Genomic DNA, 16667 nt, shown 5'->3' with positions numbered 1-16667 from the left:
CTGACTTGAGAGGTATTTTAGTGGGCATAGCAGGTACCTGAGAGCACATTCTGAGGTGATATAATTTCTTGTGACTCTAATACATTCTAGCTCTGCTGATTTACATCTGCTGAGAATCTTATCTATGGGAATTCCTTGATGCTCAGTGCTATTATTCTGACACCTGCCAAAGTGTCGATGGAGAATGGACCATAAAAATATCACTCCGTGATGGAAATGAATGTAACTTTAAGATTAGTCATTTGTGCTAGCCAGATTTTGTTCTCATCTTAATAGAACTTTTAAATATCTATTTCATTGCGAGGATAAATGGCCAAGCTTTAACTACTGCAAATGAATGCAGAATTATAAAACTTCAGTGTAATCATATAATTTATTTCTTAATTTTCCGTTAGTATAGAGCCAATCTTCTGTTGCAGAACATTGTGGTGTCAATTGGGTGCCATATATTTCACATGCAGAAATGAAATCTGTATTCCTGAGAATGCAGACTTAAAATGATTTTTTATCATAATTTTTAAAAAATATCTCACAAAGAGAAGCTATTCATTATTATCTTTATTTCATAGCTCAAGAATAGGGTGTTTAGAAAGGTGAAGTGACTTTTTCAAGAAGTTCAGTGATGGGAAATAAAATATTGTTAACATGACAATGGTATTTTATTATAAATGTCATTTTATAACAAATGCCATTTTTATAAAATGACGAGATTTCATTACCTTCAGGGAGGCCAAAATTTCCTTTGGAGTCTCAGATATAACCCATATGTCTGGTTCATAACCTTATTTGCAGGGAAAGGTATTCTCAATCTTTTGCCTAGCATGAAGCACACCTTTTAATAATAATCTCATAACTCCCCTGGGACTGCAACCGATGATCTCATTATAAAACAGGGTTTGAATTTAGTTCATCTTTTTAGCTGTGAGAATAGAAGACTTAGGGGCCTCATAACCTCAGGGCTCCATAATCAACCACTGGTTGCTCTACAGCTGTTTGATAGAGACCATGCTGGAATTTACTACTTGCAGCAGCAAAATAAGCTGTGGTTTAGGTACCCTTAAAGATTCCCAAGCAGTTCTTGACCTTTTTTCCCTTTTTTTTAATCCCCTGGTGAAGTGGTTGTTGACTCTGCCACAGGAATCGTTTCTGTGTGCAGTCTAACCCGTGAGCATCTACAGTCATACAAGAAGGAAGAATTTTTCACTGAAAGGGTTGTCAGTGGAATTTGCTGCCCCAGGGAGGTGGTGGAGTCACAAGAATCCAAGAAATGACTGGATGTGGCACTCAGTGCCGTAGTTGACAAGGTGGTGATCGGTCAAAGGTTGGGCTCAATGATTTTTGGAGGCTTTTCCCAACTTTAATAATTCGGTGGTAAGGATGTGCAAATTGTGGAGCTATAAATGAGCCTAAATTCCCGCAAGTGTACAAGATGAAACATGGAACATGTGGGAAGGTGTAGTCAGCACGGTGGGTAATGAGTGCTCTGTTCTATGGCCAGAACCTGCAGTACCTCCAGAGAATGAGGAGGGATGTCGCAGACATCTTATATGGAAAATCCTTTCCTTAGGATTTTTCCTCCTGAGAAGCTGAGAGGCCTCAGAAACAAAATGTAAACATTGATTATCTGCTGCTGTAGAATGCAACAGGTGCATCTGTGATTGGTCTGTGTTGGTTGTTTCTAATTAATGGCCAATCACACCCAGCTAGTTCAGACACAGAGCCCAAGCCCAAGCCAAACCTTTGTTATCATTCTTTCTTTTTCTATTCTTAGCTAGCCTTCTGATGAAATCCTTTCTTCTATTCTTTCAGTATAGTTTTAATGTAATATATATAATAAAATAATAAATCAAGCCTTCTGAAACATGGAGTCATATCCTTGTCTCTTCCCCAATCCAGGAACCCCTGAGAACACTGTCACTGGGGGAATTCTTGCAAAACAACAGGAGAACAAATGTTTGAAGGATTTCTCCAAGGCACTGCAAACAGCTCCAGAGTGAACACAAATGTGAATTGTGAAAGTGTTTTTCAATCCAGTACTTATACAACAGCCTTAGCCTACTTATTGCACGTTGATTAGCTCTTACAGTATGATTTAACTATTCTGAGAAACATCTGATTCCTTGAACAGCTTCAATGCTTTAGTGTCTATAAGATTTTATTCTGAGTATCTGAGCTCAGAGTTTTGCTTTTTTAGGGTTTTTTCCTCGATTAGAAGGTCTCCTTTTTTCTTTTTTTTTTCTTTTTAAGAAAAAGCTTCATGGCCACAACTGAATTTCTGACAAAAATAATTATGAAACGGATACAAGGAAAATGTGTCAAAATCAGCCACTTCATTAACAAACAGAACAGCATTAAATTTACAGGAGAATAACTCGATTAGGGAGGAAAGCCGCACCTCTGGCCATAATTAATTGGTGTGTATTGGTTGTGCAGTGCTGCTCTCTGACTATGGATTATTCAATACCATCTAATGATGGGGGTTTTTGAGGAAGGTGGAAATGTACTTTTCAGGGTCCTTTTGGACCTTCCTTCCCACACTTTCTTTCCCTTCTACTTCATTATTCCTTTTCATTGAGACTTCTGCTGCTTTTATTCCTTCCATTGTGGAATTGCCTGCCAGGTTTAGCATTGTGCACCTAAAACCTAAAGAATAAACTCAGCATGAACTACCTGAGTAAAGCTGAATAAATTTCTGTTTCATCTCCCCTTGGCTTCTGCATTTCAGAAGTCCTAGAACCATTAGTCTGCTTTGCACCAGACTTGAATGTGAGCACGGGGGAGGAGGAAAGAAAGGGAAAAATACAGAAGAACTGGAGTAAATATTTCTGCTAGTTACAAGTGAAAGTCTGTGTAAGGTATGGGGATCACATCCAAAGACACATAAACCCGTACAGCTCTGCTGCTGATCCGCAAAGAATTTTACTCAGTTTTGGTTACAAACTCGTTTATTGTTTCTGCCTCCTGTATTATTTTTTAGAGCTACAGATGACATTGGAGTTTTTAGGCTGTTCTGTCCCTGCATCTGGTCAGCCTTTGTAAGTAAGGTGTTCCTCAGTGGGAATAAAGGAGACAAACATGGAAAATTTCATTATAAAGAAATTCTATGTGTCTGTTTATGCTCAGGTTCTTTAGAAAGAAAGAAAATAGAAACTGTATTTCTTTACATTAATTGAGGAAAACTGATACCAGATTAGTTAGACACGCTTCTTTAATTACTTATTTTCCATATTTGCTATAGTTTACGTACTACTTGCACCCTCCACAGTGTTTTTTTTTTAATTTTTTTTCATTAAAAATTCTCTTTTAAGTTGCAGATTTAGTTATGCAAAAGGAATATAAAAATGTCATCCTAAGCACGTTGATTTTGGTGTACTCCACACATCTGACTTTGCTACACTGTTAAATATATTTTCTAGGAAGTTAGTTCTGTATGCAATGTACCATCTAAAGTATATGGAGCTCTAGAGATGGAATCAATATTAAGTGACTTGATAGTATCTTTATTATGTTTTAATAATTTGGATTTAATTTGATTATTAGTATTTACATTTAATTTCTTAATGTTCAAATTTAGTTGTTTGTTTGTTTTCATTCATCGCCTCAGCATCTTTTTCTTACTAATACCTGAAAATGTTCTTATAAATAAATTTTTTTCCAGGGATTTTGGCTTTTTTGGAGGGGCTAGGTTGGTTTACTTAATTTTCTATGGATGGATGGATGAAGTCTCTCAATGGCTATGATGTAAATTAAAAATAACTGCACTGAGGTCTGTGAATGTTGCATGGAGAGACAGGATGGATTTTACCATGTTCCTCCACAGCTAAGAAAGCCCAATTCAGTTATTATCAGAAAATTTATTCCAATATCTCTTACAGAAAGAGACCCTTAAGACTGATTTAATTTGATGACTATTTCCTGTGGACTTGTTTGAGAGATATAGATAGATCAACATAATATATTAGCTTTTATTTTAGTTTCTTCTATTTTAGATACATAAGCCATACCATGTGATGTCTACTTTTTCAATGATTTAGACAGCTATAATATGCAGGTCAGAATTAAAAAATCACATCACATATATTCAGAAAAAACTTCATAAATAATCTGACTACAGCAGAGTTCCAGCCTTTTCCCGGGGGACTCCTCATCAGCAGCATTCAGAGATTGTGTAAACACTTCACCTCAGAGCAGGGAGGAAGAAATAACCCCTGGTCAATTGGCCCACAATCATCAGTGCACCATAAACAGCTGGTGGTGAATAACTCCCATCCTTACTGAGAGTTGCAGCATGCACAGAACACAGCTCCTGCCAACTGCTGCGCGCGTCCCTTTGTTAAAATATAAAATAAACATCTTTCAGTTACAGCCATGTGCCTGTGTAATCAGTTTCTCAAATTAAAAATGGACAGAAAAATGCAAAACTGGAATGGATCGAAGGTCAGTAAATATTCTGGCAATTCTGATTTTAAAGGGAGACGTGAAATAATTATTTAAAATGCATGGAGGAATAGAAAATCAGAAATAAGGGTGTTATATTTATGCAGGTGGGAAAATTGGAAAGAATTAAAATAGCCTGAAGCACCTTTACAGTTGCAAGGAAAGGGAGAGTGAGATAAAATACTTTCTATGATATTTAATAAAGTCAATCAAATATTTTAATAAAATTTTTGGATGTTATTATGACCTAATTATCCAAAGAATTACTAAACATAAGGAGCCTAATCTACCCCATTTGGTCTTTGTTTGAACGTTTATATTATTAGAGAATTAAATTCATTATTTTATGTTTATGAATTTTTGCAGGTGTCATTTTCTATTTGATTATTTTTTCTCTTAATATTTTATCAATGTGGGTTTTTTTAATTGGTTCAGAGAAAGAACATGGTTTTATTTTACTGGAAGAGTGAAAATCATCTAAGCAGAAGTGAAATGTGGTTGAAGAGGTAATTAGCCCCTGATAACTATTAGCATTTTTAAAAACCATTTAGTGGCCTTTTGAGATTTTGTTGGGTGTTTTTTTTTTTTTTTTTTTTTTTTTTTTGTTTTGCTGATTTTTTTGGTTTTGTTTTTTTTTATTTTGGTTGGTTGGATTTTTTTAATTAGTCGGTTGGGTTTGGAGATTTTGTTGGGGGGTTTTTTGTGTTTTTTTTAATTCTGCAGTCTGCATCTTCATGAATAAAAGTATCAGCATATTGGTACAAGTCCGTTTTACTTTTAGACTGCTGCAGAAAAAGTGTCATGAAGGTGTATTTATATTTCATCTTTAATTTATGTGCTTCGTGGACAATGAGTGTGATAAGCAGATCTCCAACACATGTCCTAACTTTGCTTCATTTTCTAAAAATATTTCTGTGAAGTGAGTAACTCAAGATGGGAATTAGTCAAGATGATAAGGCTCCCATTGTAGTTACAGTTTTTATCCTTCTCAATACATTTAGCCTATTTTAGGGCATTTATATCTTTCTTTTAGCGAAAAAGTGGCATTTCTCAGGCAAGTACATGTGCAATTACATGTGTATTTTTATCCATTTTTGTGAGGTGATAAAATATCTTGGGAAGAAATCAGTATTTCCCTCTTTCTACAATAACAATACATTTAGTAGGTTACTTTTCTTAGTTATATGTAGTCCTGATGACAGTCAAGTAAAATATTTTTTAAAATTTTTTTTCTAGCAGTAGAACAATCTGCAAATATGCCTTTCTAATTAAATTTCATTCTCCAGAGAAAGGTCCAGATAAAACAACATTGTTCCATATTATTAATGTTGCTTGTTTGATCTTTAATTCTCCTGATTTTTTTCAGTCTCAAACATAAGTCCAACCCCTTTGAAGGGCTGTTTATTAACAGGGATTTCTCAGCTTTTCCAGGTAACTAATTATGGTCAAATGTCTGAAAGGCTCTTTCTAGCAGTCTGTGTTCTCTTGGAGCAAAAGCTCATTACTCTTTGACAAAATCTTCCCGAATCTGGAGGAAAAACTCTTCACAGTCTCAATAAAAACATTTTACTGACTAGAACAGTGCTGTCATTAATCACATCTTGCTTCCCAGCCTGTTCTTGCATTCCTTAAACACGGTAATAGTAGAAGAGTAGAAAAGTAGAAAAATCTATTTTTTTTTAACTTTTTCTAATGTAGCATCTTTTAAATCTCACGCTCCTGTTTCTTTTCTCTATGCTCCCCTTAATTTGGCCACATTTTTAAAGCATTATCCCTAAAAGACAGACAAGCCTAAGTGCCATGGGAAATAAAGGGAGCAGAATAACAAGCTTGTGCCTCTGACACCAAAAAAAACTATTTAATAGGTCACAGAATGAAGTTTGCTCACTTGTTTGCAAAGCTTCCTGCTGCACAAATGGCATAGTCTGAACATTTGAAATGTGTGCTCTTTATGTGAAGCTAAGAGTTACCAGAAACTATTGATGAGGCCTGAACCCAGAGCAGATCTCTGGAGAGCCCTGCTTCATGTCAGACTGAGACTCACCAAAGGATTGTCTATGCATATTTTGATCGTTTTTTGGTCCTTTTTTTTCCCCTTTATAAAACATGCGATAATTTCATTATCACCACGTTTTCCCCAACTTCATTAAGAACATCATGTAGTTTGTGACTTCTTCCCCTGATGCACTTACAGTGCCAAAAGGAGAAATTCCATTGACTTTGCTTCTTGTTATGCTGTTATTTTTTCAAGGCTTTGTGAATGGATTGTTTAATTTTCTCCAGTATCTTTCTGGATACTGAAGTGAGGCTGACAGGTCTATGATTTTCTTGTATTCTTTTGTTTTGTTGTTGTTTTATTGGGGGTGTTTTTTGTTTTTTTTTCCCCTCTGTTATAGACTAAGCTTTTTCTTCTCCTGACCTGTGTTGCATCAGCTACACTCCAAGTCACAGGAAACAATCACCAATGACTTGGAGACTGCTTTTACCACTCCTTCAAATTCTTGAGGAAGCTCTAGTTACTTAAGTACTTCCATCATTCAGGTATTACTTAATCTCTCCATAAATAGATGAATACTGGCTATAAATAACCATTTAAATTCTATTTTCAGTGCTATGAATGACAGGGATATATTACTGAGGAAGCAGAGACTGAGTATTAAAAGGGTGTAGGGAGGAAATAATTTAGACTTTTAGGAATTACTGGCTCAATTAAATCCAAAGTCATAAAAGAGTTATAAGCTAAGGTCATATGCAAGAAGTTCTCCTTACTTAAAAAATGAATCAGGGTCATTGGTCTGAGCCTTTTTAAAAATTTCATGTTGGCCTTTTAATTCTTTTATAGTTCTTTTAATTTCAATGATGGATTTAGTTTTGTTTAACTTGTCTCTACATGCATTGAATCAAGAGCTGGTCTTTTACTGAAGAGTTATGTAAGCTGCAGATTTTTTAGAATCATTTTGCACAATTCAGTCTGGGGAAAAAATAGAGAATATTTTACTTAATTAACTGAGAATTAAATAACATCTTGCAATTTGTATATAATTTCTCCACTGAATTAATTTCTGTAGGCTTTTTCCTAGCAAATCTAAAAGGATCAAATGCTTAATTTGAAATTCCATCTAATTAAAGGAATTCTGTATTTTATTGATTTCTTACCAGAAGAGAACAATTTAAAAGCAAGCAATATTACACTAGGGGAAGCAATAGCCTTTAGCATATTTGATGCTTTATTTCAGTATTTCAGTTTTAGAGAGTTTTATATGACTTTACCTGATGCATTTTATTATCTTTTTTTTATCTCAGGTTTCACTACTATGTAAATTTTAATGGGAAAGAAAGAAAACTTAGGTTTAAAACCCAAGGAAAAATGTTGTACAAAGTTGAAAACCAGACTAAATAAATTGGACACCCTACACAGCGCAATATATATTTTAAACACGTACCCATGATGATATTCTTAAAGGTCACAGACGATCTCAAACTGCAAGTTACCTTTTAGATAAAAATGTTGATTATAATGAAAGTGATTGTAAGTGTGGTTCAGATTGTTCTTTTCTTTGAGAAGTGTCTCTTGCTCTCTCCTCTTTCCTGTTAATTATTGGCTGTAGAAGAGAAGCTTCTGCTGCAGCTGTGCAAGAGGTGACAAATAGTGAAACCCTCTATGGACAGTAGTAGTGAAACCACCTTTGTCTTATGCATTTATCCCCTTGGAAAATGTGTTTGACTTGTCCAAATGCAGGCTTGGCTCCCTTTCCTTGTTAGAAATATCCCTGGAAAGATCAGTGGGCCGATCACCAGTGCCTGGCCTCTGACAGGACACTGCATCAGGCACACAAAGAACTACAAATGTAAAAAGCAGGGATGCACTGATTGCATTTGCTCTAATTGCAGCCAGAAAGCCTCTGTCTTACAAAATACATCAAAGCTTTGGGGAAGTAAAATAAATATTGAATGTGGCAGTCGTGTATAGTATACCCCAGACCTATTACTGTGTGATTTTAACGTTTTTGTGCTTTTCATATCAGTGATTAATTATGAGCCCCGCCTTTCGTCCTAAAGGGAAAGTTATTAATTATTACAAATGAGTCTTCTCAAAGTTACTTAAGGTAGGGCTGAGACTGGAATGAAAGATTTATAATTTAGCACAGCTTCATTTAAATTTTTTCCAGCACAGAAAGACTAAGAAGCATTCATATCTGGATGTTGATTATTCTTTTGTAATGACTTAAAAAAAAAGAAAAGAAAAGCAGGGTAGAGTTGGAAATAAATTTTCCAGTTTTCACCTGAAATTTAATATCCTAATTTGAAGCCTTGCTGTTTTGGACCAGAAAATTGCTGTAATGTTGGACTATTTCCTATTCTGAGATGGGTGTTTTATGTGATATTTGAAACTGTTCCAGGGACATAATTTTTAGAAACAAAAAAAAAATTCCTTTGGTTGCCAGATAGAGTTCTCTAGTATTTCATATATCTGTACCACCAAAGTCCTCTCACTACAATAAAATATGAATGAAAATAGGCATTCTATGCAAACTGACCATACTTATATGTTTTTTTCATATGGTCTTTTGTACAAAACTTCCAGGTTTTCCTATATCTATGCTAATCAGTGGGCATTTCAACTCATTTGTGCTGATGCCCTAGTATTATATCATTATTAAGGGATGGTGTAGAGTGCATCTCGCAGACCTGATGCACCAGAGGCATCCCCATTTTGGAAATAAATTAAATAAGTGGTAGTTGCATCTGTTTGCCTTAGCAGTTGGGATAATTTTGGAAAGAAAATCTGAAGTGTAGAGCAGTAGTTATGCTTGTTACTCTGAATCAAAGGCACAGTATGGGAAGAGGAAGGAGCTCTCCACAGACAGAATCTATTCACTGTGCCATAAAAAATCCACCCAGGGTGTGCCCAACACTGCATAAAAGGGGAGCTCCCAGCATGTAAAGTTATACTTCCTATCTATGTTCTTTTTTAAATTCTTCTTTTTATTCTTGTTTCGATTCTACCTTGTTAAAACTGGTGTCATGCCATTTATTATCTGAGATCTAGGAAGAATCCCACTCCATCTCTCTGTTTCTTCCCTGGGATGGTGCCAAGGTGCAGTGAGGTCCTGGTTGGATATTGGGGTTGTAGGGCATGCCCTGGAGCATTCCTGAGCAATAGTGCAGACCCTGCAGGCTTGTTGGTGTGGGTGTTACGAACCTGTTTAAACACAGAAGGGCAAAGAAAACTGAACTCTGTGAATGCAATGGGAAGAACTTTGAAGGTTCAAAACGTTCCCCAAAAAAAGCGAGATAAAAACCAAACAAAATTAAATGTTGATGCCATAAAATGAATATATTTTTTTATTTAATAGTAAGTGAGGCAAAGAGAAAGGTTTTTCTAACTTTTCTCTTTCTAAGGTTGCTTTAAAAGGCACAGGATGGGTTGCTGCTACCGCATGCTCCCTTTGTTGTTTCTGAGTCACTGTCTGCCCCTCCCTGCAAGTTATTGCCAAATCTCCCTCCTGCAGGAACTCTGAGACTTAATGAATTTGTTATGGACTCTTAACCTAATGATGTTTTTGCTGTGAATAAACAATGTAAGAGCTGATGGTCTGTGTGAGGCAAAGGTGTGCAAATGGCTGAGGCGGGTCTTAGGAGCATTTGCAACTTCTGTTTTTGTACTTGCACAGAATGGTGGAGAACTGAATTAAGATGAATTTTAGAAGATTTGATGTGTATGTGTATATATATATATATATCCACCAAACTACTTGAATCTAAAATGGCTATCTCATCTCTCCTAGAAACCCACATCCTGTTTCTCCTAAAATAAAATAGCTAAGTAGTTGTAATTACATTTAGGTTTCTGGTTTTTTTTCATTCCTTAGGAGAAATGCAGAGGAAAATCAGACAGCTAGAACTAATTTAAGATGCCAAGTTTCTGCTTCTGTTCCACATTACTTTGCATTGTATTTTTTGAAATTAAGAAATCGATGAAGGATACAGCCAATATGGTGTTTCTGTAAAAACAAAAATCTCATCTGTACAATAATTAGAATATAGATAGATGTTCCAGATGGTACACATGCAAAAGAAGGCTAGCTGCAAAGCAGATGGTATTATGACCATACATAAAGCAACTGGATAATCATTGTAATATTGTGACATGTCATATTATAAGAATAAATGCTTTGTTTTCCTGAGGAAAAAAAGGTAAAATCATCAGTAAATTAAACCCCACAAGGCAGATGTGGCACTTATCCAGGAGTTACAGTTCTAAAAGGAGCTTAGAGGCTTTATTTCTTTAATTCATTCCCCTTATGAGAAGGGGGTAATTCTAATTTCAGTAACATGTCCTTTACACTATTAATTTTAGCATAAGGAACTTTAAATTATTTAGATTATTCTGTATTTCCAAAATGTTGCCAATTCTTTTACTCCCCGTGAGAATTCAACCATTACAAGCAGTTGTATTCCTAAGTTATTTTTCTTTAAATGCAATAGACATTTCTATAAAAATGTGCAATGAGACATTGCAATATCTGGTAAAAGAATGAAAAAAATCCAGTAAAACTGGGCAATTCCTATGATAAGACACAAGATCAATATGACAAAAAGCTTCTGCATATTGTTTATATTAATAACATATTCAACAATCTAGATATATTACTAAATATGAAAGTGGCCAGCACCATAACTAGAAAAAAGTATTCATATGTTGATACTGCAAAGAATTCCTAGAGCTAATGGAATTTATCCTTTGAAGCTTTTTACCAGTACAGAAGTTGTTTCACAAGCGTCAGTACAGAAATATGTATATATCTCAATCTAACTTTGTGATCTGCAGTAGATCATTTCATCTATAGTTTCCCTAGGTATACATGTAAGTTTTTTTCAAGATGGAAAATAAAATAGTTTCAAAAGGGAACAAAACAAAGCAACACAAAAAGAATGTGCAATTGTGAACTGGAAACCTTTGGAACCATGAGGAACGGCAGCTGTCTTAACTTATTCTGATCATATTTATTACAAATCTAGTTAAAGAAAAAAGTCAGATTTCTCAGTTGAATTGTCTGCTTCCATGTACTTATTCTTGCTCTACCTTTCCTCACTTCATTTGCTTTCTGTACTCTCTTCTAAGGATAATTGCATGCAGTGCACAAGTCACCTATCTTGTTTCTGAAGCTGAAAAGAAGCTGTGTTTCTAGCATTACTCATTGTTAGGAATTATCTCCTCATCTCAAAACCTTATTTCTAGACTCCTGATCTTTGTTTCAATGGCCTCGTTCGCAAATTGATTCATCTCAACGTGCATGGCTTTTTCTATCCTCAGTTATCTTTCTCCTAGTTTCTAGCACCTACCAATGTTCTCAGGAGTTATTCTTCATCCTGACTTGATGAGTGATGGGGTCTAATATTGATCTGTGTGGAAGATTTTAAGCTGCACACAGCCACAGTATCAGGGAAATGGTTTTTCGTTCTTGGTGTTATTCCCCAGCATCCAGATCCATTGCCTTTGTGGCCACATCTGCCATGCTTTGTAGGAGTTAAAAGAGGTGCACACATAGGGTAACTTCAGTCACAGTTCTTGTGGTTTTGCACCTTTTGCTGGGTTTTACAAGATGAGTCTCACATAAAAAGTGGAAATAGTTCAGCATAGGTTTTAACCTTTGCTGCTTTTACATTCAAATATGTTGTGTCCCAGGCACCTGGTATGCTCAGAAGAGTTTTTCAAAGTCTGTGTTTGCCAAAGGAAAGAAATAGCAGAATTTCTGAATAGCTCTGCTTGTTAATCGTAATGTTTCATTTCCACAAAAAGGTAATATTTTTTACATTTTCGCTACAATACTTATTATTGCTGACTTGCCAACATTTCCAAGATCAAATTATATATTTTATTTTGATGTCTTAATAATGAATATATCTGCCTAATATCATTTTTGAGGAACCTGGGCCTGTGACTTGCCTGCAGAAATGTTTATAATACTGCAACTGCTTGTAACCTGCTGATTCCTTATCTTGTAGCTCAGAGTTGATGCAGACTTGACCTACACAGGCATTTAAATTTCTGTTGAACCCTACTGATGTTCTGAATCAGTAGGAGACAATAAGATATTATTTGCCAGCTATGAGAATGAAGATGAAATGGGAGCCATTTGCTACATGATAGAGGCAGTGACCATCAGAGCAGTGAGGGGATAACCACTGTCTAGCACAATGGTCATTTGCTTTGGGCACAAAAAAAGATTCTTGAAGTCTACAGAAGGAGAAAGATACAACTATATATGAATTACACCTCGAGGAATTATGCCTCAGCTCTTCTGGGTTAATGATGTGTAAACCCACATATACTGTACCAAAAAATATAACATGGAAAACGGCTTATTTTAAGTTAAGAAAAGAATAAACAAAATATAATTAGTGAAGACCAAGGGAGAATGAATCATGATTTTGAAAGAACAATGAAAAAGTTCAGCAAATGCTTCTCAGTTAATATTAGATAAATATATGCATTTGTCCATCACCTATAGATAATGGAATCTTAGTGCTTTGTATATTCAGAATAAATGCCATGTTACTGGTGCTTGCTCCTTCTGTCCCTTCACTGATATCTAACAGAGAAAACAAACTTTGTTTTGTCTAAGTCCGCTAGCAAAAGAAATTATCTGTGGCTCAGCCACTTTGCTGAGATTTTCCTGTTTCTGTCCACTTCCCTTTCATTACAAACGTTGACAACATCCTAATTTTTTTATATTGCCTCCTTTTACTTACTAAGGGATTAGAAAACAGTAGCAAACTTATCTACAGAAATAGATACTTAAAGATTCTTTACAAACACCCTTAATATTGAATTATCATCTAGAGAATGACTCACAAGCTGAAGTGTAGTATTGTTATGTGAAAAAAGCCCAATCTGACTCCAGAGCCAGTTAACTCTCAAGCCATAGATCAGTTGTTCTTTATCACAGAGAAAAAGGTACTGCAAGTTTTGCAAAGGATATTCAAGCTGTAGTGAGAGTCATGCAGTGGAGTTTGTCTTGGGTGGCTTTGTTAGGAAGTTTTGGTTGGTTGTTTGTTTCATTTGGTTTGTGTTTTGTTTCGTTGGAGGCTTTTTTGGGGGGTGGTAATTACGGTCTTTTGTATTTTTACAAGGAGAGTACGAAAAATATCCATCCTGTATTTTGGTTGCCCTTATCTCCTGCAATGCCACACAGGGCGATTTATCCCACTTTAAATGAAGATATAGCGCATTGCAGATGATAACCAGGAGATGTCTTTAAAATACAAAGTAATTAGCACTGCCCCATCCTCCCACCCTTGGTGAGTGCTGTTTTTCCCTCGTGGGAGCAGAGGGTTTGTCAGCTGTGCCCAGGCTGACACAGCTGGGCCTTGCAGGCCCTGCCGCCAAGAGCCGCTTTCCAAACTGAGCAGCTGCACATCATTCTTAAGAATAATTCAACAGTTTTCTCCTCATTTAAGCCAAGCAGGCTCCAGAGTTTACTGAGACACTCCAAGTGAGGGCAGAAGCCATTTCTGTGTGTATGAACACATATCAGACAATTTAGGGCTGCCTTCATTCCTAACCTGACCGTGAACCGCCAGTGCCGGTTCAAGAGCAGCGAGTGCAATGTGCTGCTGGCACGGAATAATCAGCCAGGCACTTACTGTAATAAGTGGAGGCTCGATGAGCACTGTGATGGGAACTCTGTTACAGCACTCTATTGTTAAGTAGGACAATGGAGTGGGAGCCAATGGAAGTTTTTCAAAAATCATTTCTGTGGAAGCTTGACTTCAGCGTTTTTCTTTCGGTCCGATATTAGTAAATATTTGTCGAGCAAAATGTTTCAGTTCCTACATAAATCGCTTGAAATAATTAGAGCATGCATATTTCATTTAAGCCTGAAGTAGTTGTTCTTAAGACCTTGCAATAAGAAAAAAATAATTCTTTTTTTTTTTTATAACAAGCATTTACAAAACTTCTTGCAAATGGCTATGAATTGAGAAATTTTTCAGAGTGACTTTTTTCCCTTCTGAACAGATTACTTTGATAAACTGATGTTTCTGAATCAAACCAAAATTTTTATTCCTTATCAAGATTGTGGCTGTCAAGTAGAGCTTCATGCACTATACTTGTTTTCTTTAGCTGTAAACTGATGGCATAGGCATTTAGGAAAATGCCAGTGTTTTACAGATTCTGCCACTATTGCACCAGACTCACCTGGAGTGAAACACAGACACATTGCTCTTGCCCAAAGTCTAAATTTGCTTCTTCTGCTTTTATCACTGACTGATATCTGACAGAGACAAGTGCCAAGTGCATTAGCACACTCTATCAATCAAGATTTATAATATTTTACCTGTCCTGTGAACTTCCCAATCATGGAAGGCTATTTGAAAAAAGAAAAATTTTGGTAACCACTAAAAATTGCATGGTACTAAGAAAAAAAAAAAGTTTTTTTTCCTTTGTTGATTGGTTGGGTTTTTTTTTTTTGTTTTTAATATTTGTTAGACCTCATTGTTTTTAATATTTATTAGACCTAATTAGACCTCATTCCTCTGATAAGGAATGCTCCCGTTCCAATTTTCTTTGTAGGCATCAAATAGGAAAGCTTAACAGGGCGATTACTAAAACCACCTAAAACTCAACTTTTTTAAAAAGAGTTAAACTATTTTTAAAATATACTAGTAGAAGGAATTTATTTATTACTTCACTTTAAGCTCTTTGACTTGTAATTATATTCTTATAATTATTATAATTTGCCTAATGGGTACCCTACCCCCTTCACCTTCTCACCAAAAAAAGAAGATGTTGTCAATAAAATATACATTAAATATATAATTATCAGCAGATGAACACCTTCTGATCCAGATTTTTTTAAAAATCATCACTTCCACTTTGAGGTCACCTGGGCAGTATTACTGTACAAATGATTTTAACTTCTGAAGCACCTGTGTTCCTGGCTATTCTTCTAAGAAGGATGTTTTGAGGTATCTTCAACATTGTTGAAAATCTTACTGCAAAATTCCATCAGATGAGCAGTTAACCTCTAGAAAAGCATTCTTTCCATCTATATCTAGTTCTGTATGTAAACTTCTGAAATAATCTCCCTGTTCCAGTTAAATATTCTGTCTAGGATACAAATAATGAGTTTTCTGTAAAAAATATAAGATGAAAATAAATGTTTATTTGTTCCAAGAAAAAAATGTTGTTTTTTTTTTCCACGATTGTGTACACACACATGTTGAATAATATGGCAATAGACTGTCCTTCCTGCAATGAAATCAATGACAGATAACATTGACTTTTGTTCACAGTCAAATAAGTTGTTGGCTCTAGAAGGTCTGTGAGCAAGTAAAAGGATATTAGTACACAGTGTTTGATTCCCCCCCCCCTTATTCTTCAATAAGTCAAACATAAAAGTGAAAAAAAATAGAAAAAGAAGGTATGAGCTTATGACTATATAAATTCCAGGAGAATCAGAATGTCTTGAGACAATTGAGAGCAAGCTCCTTTTTTCCTTTAGGGCTTAGTTTAGATTTTCCATTGGAAAAAAGGGAAATCTGGAGGATTGTTCCTGGAGGAACTCGGGAAGCCTGTCACATTTTTTGCAATATGTTTCTCTGCAGAAGGGGTGCTGGTGCCTTCCATGAGTTATTGTTTTTCGTAAGAATAGCTTAAACTCATCAAAAGCTGTGTATGAATGTACAACTTGGGGGGGCTGGGAAGAAGGATGTAATTACTTGCTTTTAAGACTTAGGTTAATTATTACAGATTTATTAGTAACTGTTACAGTCATAGTTATAAACACTTGTATGTATCCTCAGGGAATATTAATTTTCCCTCTTTTGCTCAGGAATGAAAAGCTTCAACAGCAAGGGTGGGAAGCAATGAATTCATGATAATTTTAAGCATCAAATTTGTGTGTTCACAGGCAAAAATACATCCCAAGCATTTAATTTTGAACATGCATTTGCCAGCTACAGCAAGCAAACAAAAAAACTTATTAAATTGCATCTGGAAGGCCAAGTAAAGAATAATTTTCAGTTTCTTTAGAAAAAGAATAGATCATTTGTTCTTCCTCTGCAGCTTTAGTTCAGCAAGAGTTCAGCTGAAAGCTTCTGAAGAGGTTCTCAGGTGAGTGAATCATAAGGGTTCAACCTCTTTAAAGCCTCTGGAAAAAAGAATATTGAAGCAGCATGACCCTCAAAAAAGTCCACATGTGTTTGTAACAGAAATGTGGAGT

This window comes from Melospiza melodia, chromosome 2, assembly GCF_035770615.1.
Source record: "Melospiza melodia melodia isolate bMelMel2 chromosome 2, bMelMel2.pri, whole genome shotgun sequence".
In the NCBI taxonomy this organism is placed as follows: domain Eukaryota; kingdom Metazoa; phylum Chordata; class Aves; order Passeriformes; family Passerellidae; genus Melospiza; species Melospiza melodia.
Note: the sequence above shows the minus strand (reverse complement) of the source record.